This window comes from Erinaceus europaeus, chromosome 3 (genome assembly GCF_950295315.1).
Source record: "Erinaceus europaeus chromosome 3, mEriEur2.1, whole genome shotgun sequence".
Lineage (NCBI taxonomy): Eukaryota > Metazoa > Chordata > Mammalia > Eulipotyphla > Erinaceidae > Erinaceus > Erinaceus europaeus.
Window position 1 is genome coordinate 68344644 of NC_080164.1, and position 6000 is coordinate 68350643.

Here is a 6000-nt window from a genome sequence, read left to right on the forward strand (position 1 = left end):
TCCACAGACAGCTCTCCAAAACTCATGTAGCTTATACAGTGAGAATAGAAATAAACCTCATAGTAACACCACTAGCAGAAGTAACTTTTATTTATTTACTTACTTTGTCATCACTGGGCCTTCACTGCTGTAAGCGGAAATTTTTTCCAGATGAAAAGAAAAAAAGAGAGAGAGAAATGGAGCATGGCACTGAACCTTCTTCCAGTGCTATGGGGGCTGAGCTCAAATCTGGACTGTGAGCATGAAAAAGCAGGCACAGTATATAGGTGAGCTGTCTTGCTGGTTCCTACTTTTTCTTTTTGCTATATTTCCAGTTCAACTTCAATGGCCCTCTGTCAAACAGGGTGGTGTTCCCAGTACACCCATGTGGTGGGGTGGCAGATAGGCCCTATATCTGAATATTATAATTAAATAGAGTTAGTTCAAGCCCCTGGTCCCCGCCTGCAGGGGGAAAGCTTCATGAGAGGTGTAGTAGAGCTGCAGGTGTGTGTGTCTCTCTCTCCCTCTCTATGTCCCCTTCCCCTCTCAATTTCTCGCTGTCTCTACCCAATAATAAATAAAATTAAGAGAGAGATAAAAATCACAAAGACTGATGTTTAGGCTAGGTTATTCAAATGGTAAAAGGTAGAGGAAAAACATTTGCTTCCCCAAACTCTCAGACAGACTTGATGAGTGATTTCAAATGAAACCAAATCCTCAGAAATCAAGTTGGTAAAAGTTGCTGTAGGAAACAATTGCTTTGATAGGAATAATAATAAAAAAGAAAGAAACCGAACTCATCTGGGGCAGAATAAGAAGCCAAAAGTTTTTTTTTTAATTTTTAAAAATTATTTTGTTATCTTTATTTATTGGATAGAGACAGCCAGAAATAGAAAGGGGAGAGACAGAGAAAGAAAGTAAAAGAGAGACACCTGCAGCCTTGCTTCACCCTCACAAAGCTCTTCACCTGCAGGTGGGGCTGGGAACCTGGGTCCTAGCACATTTTAACATGTGCATTCAACCAGGTGCACCACCACCTGGCCCCAAAAGCCAAAAGTTTTTTACAGCAAAATGCCCAGTGTTTTTTTTGTTTTTGTTTTTGTTTTTGTTTTTGTTTTGTGATAAAACACAATGCGAGGGCAAAGTGTGGGGAAAGGGAAAACAATTCACATAGTGTTGGTGGGAGGAGAAATTAATAGCACTTTCCTAGATAAACTTAGAATAAGGAGTTTTCAAAGCTTCAAAAAATACTTATGAGTTTTGACTTCACAATTCCATTTCTAGAAATTTATCCCAAGGAAATGATTATGGAGTTCAGAGAGACAGTTCACCAGGTAGGGCCTATACATGGCTCAGACATTTTGCTCCAACTTCACATCACATGGGAGTGCATCTCAAGAAGTGCTCTGTGTTCCTTCTAGACAACACTGTCTTCTTCCTTTTCCCAAGGGAGTCACATATTGACAGTAAACACAAAACTTCCTCTTCTCTCCTGTGTGCATCATTGATGTCTCTAGTTGCCTGAAGCTGAGCACCACACTTCTCTTCACCAAACCAGCCTGCATCCTTTGAGACACACCCCATTTTTTCCTTCCTTCCTTCCTTCCTTCCTTCCTTCCTTCCTTCCTTCCTTCCTTCCTTCCGTCCTTCCTTCTTTCCTTCCTTCCTCCCTTCCTTCCTTCTCTCTCCATTCTTTCTTCCTTTCTTTCCTCCTTTCTTCCTTCCTTCCTTCCTCTCTTTCTTTCTTTCTTTCTTTCTTTCCTTTCCTTTCCTCCTTCCTTCCTTTCTTCTTTCTTTCTTTACCAGAGCACTGCTCAGCTCTGGCTTATGGTGGTACAGGGAATTGAACTGAATCTGTGGTATCTCAGGCACAGAAGTCTTTGCATAATCATTACCTATCTCCCCTGCCCCTTATCTCCTTTCTTTAATCTTTCAGATTCAGTCTCACTCTCTTGTTTTCCATAATGCTATCAGTAGCTATTGTGGCAGTCAGGGATACCCAGGAAGAAATACAGGGTGCTGTTTATAATCCTCTCTACGAGCAGACAGTCTTCCTTAAAGATATAGATGAGACATTTGCAAAGCTTCTATAAAAACATGCTTGTGCTTTAAAGATTATACCTCAAGCCCTTATGGAAGGATATATATATATTGCTAATTCTACACATTATAACTTTAAATGCAGTCTGTCAGTAATAATGCAATGCCTTCAGTCAAACATTGGGTCAGATTATGCCCTCTAAAAGTGTAGAAACATAACAGAAAATGAATTTAAATTCTAGCATTAGCAGTTGTATTTTAAAATAATATCATTTACAATGTTACTAAGCTGAATCTCAAGATTTAACAAACCACATAACCATGGCTTAAACACATAATAAAGTTCAAAAACACTGCCCACATGCTTCATAATTAATCTCCACAGGCTAACACATAAATAATCACAGGTGATCTCCTGATACAGCTCACAGATACAGCTGAAAGTTAAATATGCCAACAGAGCCACGGAAGAAAGTCAAGAAATTCCTAAAATCTTGTTTCAACAAACAATTTTATTCATTATCAGCTTTATTTAGATTCCATCTGTCCCCAGTAAACAAAAAGAAAAGGAGAGAACAAACCAACTTACCATCTTCTCTCCACATCATCGGGCCATTTGGGGAAGAGAGACCTCCAAGGAGGAGGTAGCTTTCGGATAGTTTCTTCCCCTAAAGGAAGCCAGCTGAGTGTTTTTGTTAAAAACAAAAGTGCATTCTGAAGTCAGCCTTAGGTAGACTTGCTCATTCCCCCCCCCCCCTTTTCTAAAGAGCTTTGGGTCTGGACATGTAGGCAGCACGAAGGTGACACTTCACATCTTGTCAGACCACCAGCTGGTGCCGAGCACTAAGAGAAAGGAGAAAGTGAGCTCTTGCTGACGTGGGTTGCATAGCCTGCTAGAGCTTTAATCCTCAGCAGTGACACATGTAGGGAACTTCCAACAGGAAACTCAGAGCTGGGCAGGCAGCCAGAATCATTCAGAAAACGTGCCAAGCCCTTACAAAATACCACCGCTCTTTGCTTCACGTCGCCGGCTAACATTTCACAAGGCTGTCTCGCTGCTCCTGTGATTTTGCACTAAACCTGGTCACAGGTTCCCATTACCAGATTCTCACGCAATCTCAGCCAGGACTGGAGTACTGGAGTGTCATTCCCTCCCTCTTCTCAGTTCTCCTTATAACTGTATATACATACACAACACACACACACACACACACACACACACACACACACACACACACACCCCTGGCAGTGCTGCAGGATCCTTAATGAGCTTTTTCTTTCCACATTTCAGCCCATGGCATCTGCCATGGGAACATTGCAAACTCTCTTCTCGGTGTCTTACAACTGAGAAGACCCACTGATGGAGCAGCCTCAACTACAGGTGCTGCTGGGCACAGCAGAGTTGCAGCCTTCTCCATGTGACACTCAGCCTTCACCATGTGGCATTCAGCCTTCCCCTTGTGGCACTCAGCCTTCCCCTTGTGGCACTCATGAAAGACAATGCCACCTAATCACCTCTGAGATCTCTCTCTATTACAGTCCCTTCTGTGCTCTGCATTCAGATTCATTTTGTCAGCATAACACAACTTCCAACCTACTGTAGTGCTTCTTGTAAGTTTCATGGAAGAAAATACCAAACTTCCAGTTCTGGCATTCAAGGGCCTACATCTGAGCTGCCTCAACAAACTGGCCTTGTTCTCACTGCCCTTTATGAGAACCCTTTGCACCAAACACAATGAGTTAGTTACCCAATGACTCTAGGACCAGATGCTGTTTCAACTCTTTGCTCAAGTCTCCTCTGCAGTTACCATTCTATCATTGTCTCTCCTGATCCTCTTGAATGTGCTAACACCCACCCCCCACCTGTCTACTCACCCCCACACACTAACACCCTCGTAATTCCAGTTTTCATCTTTATCATTCACTCAGACTTGAGCCTTACTGCATCTTAGGGTCTTGCCTTGGTTCTGAACCAGTCTTGTTTACATCATAAGATCAGAGGTTACTAGAGTGGTCATACAAGGTATGAATCATTTTTCTAAATATCATAAATTCTTTAGACCTGTCTTATAGATGAGGAAACCATGGCATGGAATAAGTGAGTTAACTCCCCCCCCCCCAAGATCTCTTACTCAGACAGGGTAAAATATGGATTGAACATTGTTCTTCCAGCCTTACCTCTGATCAGTGTTTTTTTATTTTAATTATTATCTTTACTTACTTATTGAATAGAGATAGTTCAACATTGAGAGAGAAGGAGGAAGTAGAGAGAGACAGAGTTACCTGCTGCCCTGCTTCACCACTCATGAATCTTTCCCCTGCAGGTCAGGACTGGGAGCTTGAACCCGGGTCCTTGTGCACTGTAATGTGTGGGCTCAACCAGGGCCCCAGGTCAGTGCTTTTTATTCAGAAATAGGAGCCGTGCAATTCCCTTATTACTTCTTAGTATACACTTCTTAGCATCTTTTCTATAGAATGCCTCAGAATATCTCCCCTTTCTGTGTAGTTGCCAAATAGCTGTGATCAATTGGTAGATTAATGAACTTTAAGTGAGACACCAACTGTTTAACTTTAACTGTGGGTAGGAATTACATCATTACAAGTGAACAGAATGGCCCTGAGGTTTATGAAAACATGCCTGTGTGGTTTTACTGAATTTTTAACAATCTGTTTTAAGAGTGCTGTTATAAGTTATCTGGGGGAATCAACACACTGCTAAAGACATCACGTCACTGAAACAGTTGAGAAGTCTGTCAAAGGTCAAAGGGAATTTTCCACCCTTCCTCTATTTGGAGGAGCCACAGAGCTTGGGAAGAGTAACTCCACCCAAATTCAAGGATAAGTCCACTAACCTGAGCCAGACAGGCTCATCCCAGCATTCCAAAGCAATCAAGAGATGGGTACCTACAGCTCAAAGCCAAGCAGCACACAGAATCCTCCAGAGAGCCCAAGGGTAACTCTGTCAGAACAAGGCTGAGCTTTCACCCCATGTCAGGAAGCAGCTCTGTGAAAGAACCACTCTGGGAAGCTTCGAGAAAAAAGCTTGAGGATGAAACTCACACAAAAGGGTGGGGTTTCCAGAAAAAGATAACTGATAGAAACTGACCCAACCCATGTTTTCTCTGAGTCCTTCTGGGAAAAGTCTACTGAATCTCTTTGGAGGGTTTTATGTCAGGTTAGTGTAACTGGGACCTGCAAAAATAGTTCTGACTAACATAGGCTCGCACAAGAGGGAACCCTTGTAGCTGGGAAGCCAGAAGGAGGGATGTTTTGTGGGAAAGAATCTGACCTCCTTTGCCTCTACACAAGCTTGCCATATTTCTGCTTATGCTCCTTCCTGTCCTCCCACCTTCCTCCTTCTCTTTTTACCATTCTCCCTGCCTCCTACCCTCTTCCTTCTCCCAACCTCTCTTCTCTTCCTTGTTCTTCTCCCTTCTCTTCTTCATCCCTCCTACATTTCCCCCTCTTCCTTGTTCCTTTTCCCTACCACTTTCTCCTCCTCCCTTTCCTCTGGCTGCACCACTTCATTTTACCCTCGCTATTTTCTCCCATAAAAAAGAGAAGACATCACTCAAGAGATATTTGGATATCTGTTGCACAGATCACAAGATAGTCTTCTAGGCTGCTGTAAAGAAGAAAGGAGAGAAAAAAGGAAAGAAAGAAAGAAGGAAGGAAGGAAGGGAGAAAGGAAGGAAGGAAGGAAGGAAGGAAGGAAGGAAGGAAGGAAGAGAGGAAAAAAAGAAGGAAGATGATAAGAATCTAACTTTATAGAAGCCAGACCTTCCACCTTCTGCATCCCATAATGACCCTGGGTCCATACTCCCAGAGGGATAAAGAACAGGAAAGCTATCAGGGGAGGGGATGGGATACAGAGTTCTGGTAGTGGGAATTGTGTGGAGTTGTACCCTTCTTATCCTATAGTTTTTGTCAGTGTTTCCTTTTTATAAACAAAAATTTTAAAAAGAGAATCTAACTTTGGTT

At 42.5% G+C, this 6000-nt stretch overlaps 1 protein-coding gene across 1 annotated transcript in view; it reads right to left on the minus strand.

Moving 5' to 3' along the window:
• The window catches only part of LOC103112458 (interleukin-1 receptor-like 2), a 103400-nt gene extending 100462 nt beyond the window's left edge, over positions 1-2938 (minus strand). Inside the window, exon 1 of the mRNA XM_060187386.1 lies at positions 2609-2938. The gene's annotated coding sequence lies outside the window, so the exon portion shown is untranslated. The remainder of the gene's footprint in view (positions 1-2608) is intronic.
• Between the last annotated feature and the right edge of the window lie 3062 nt (positions 2939-6000).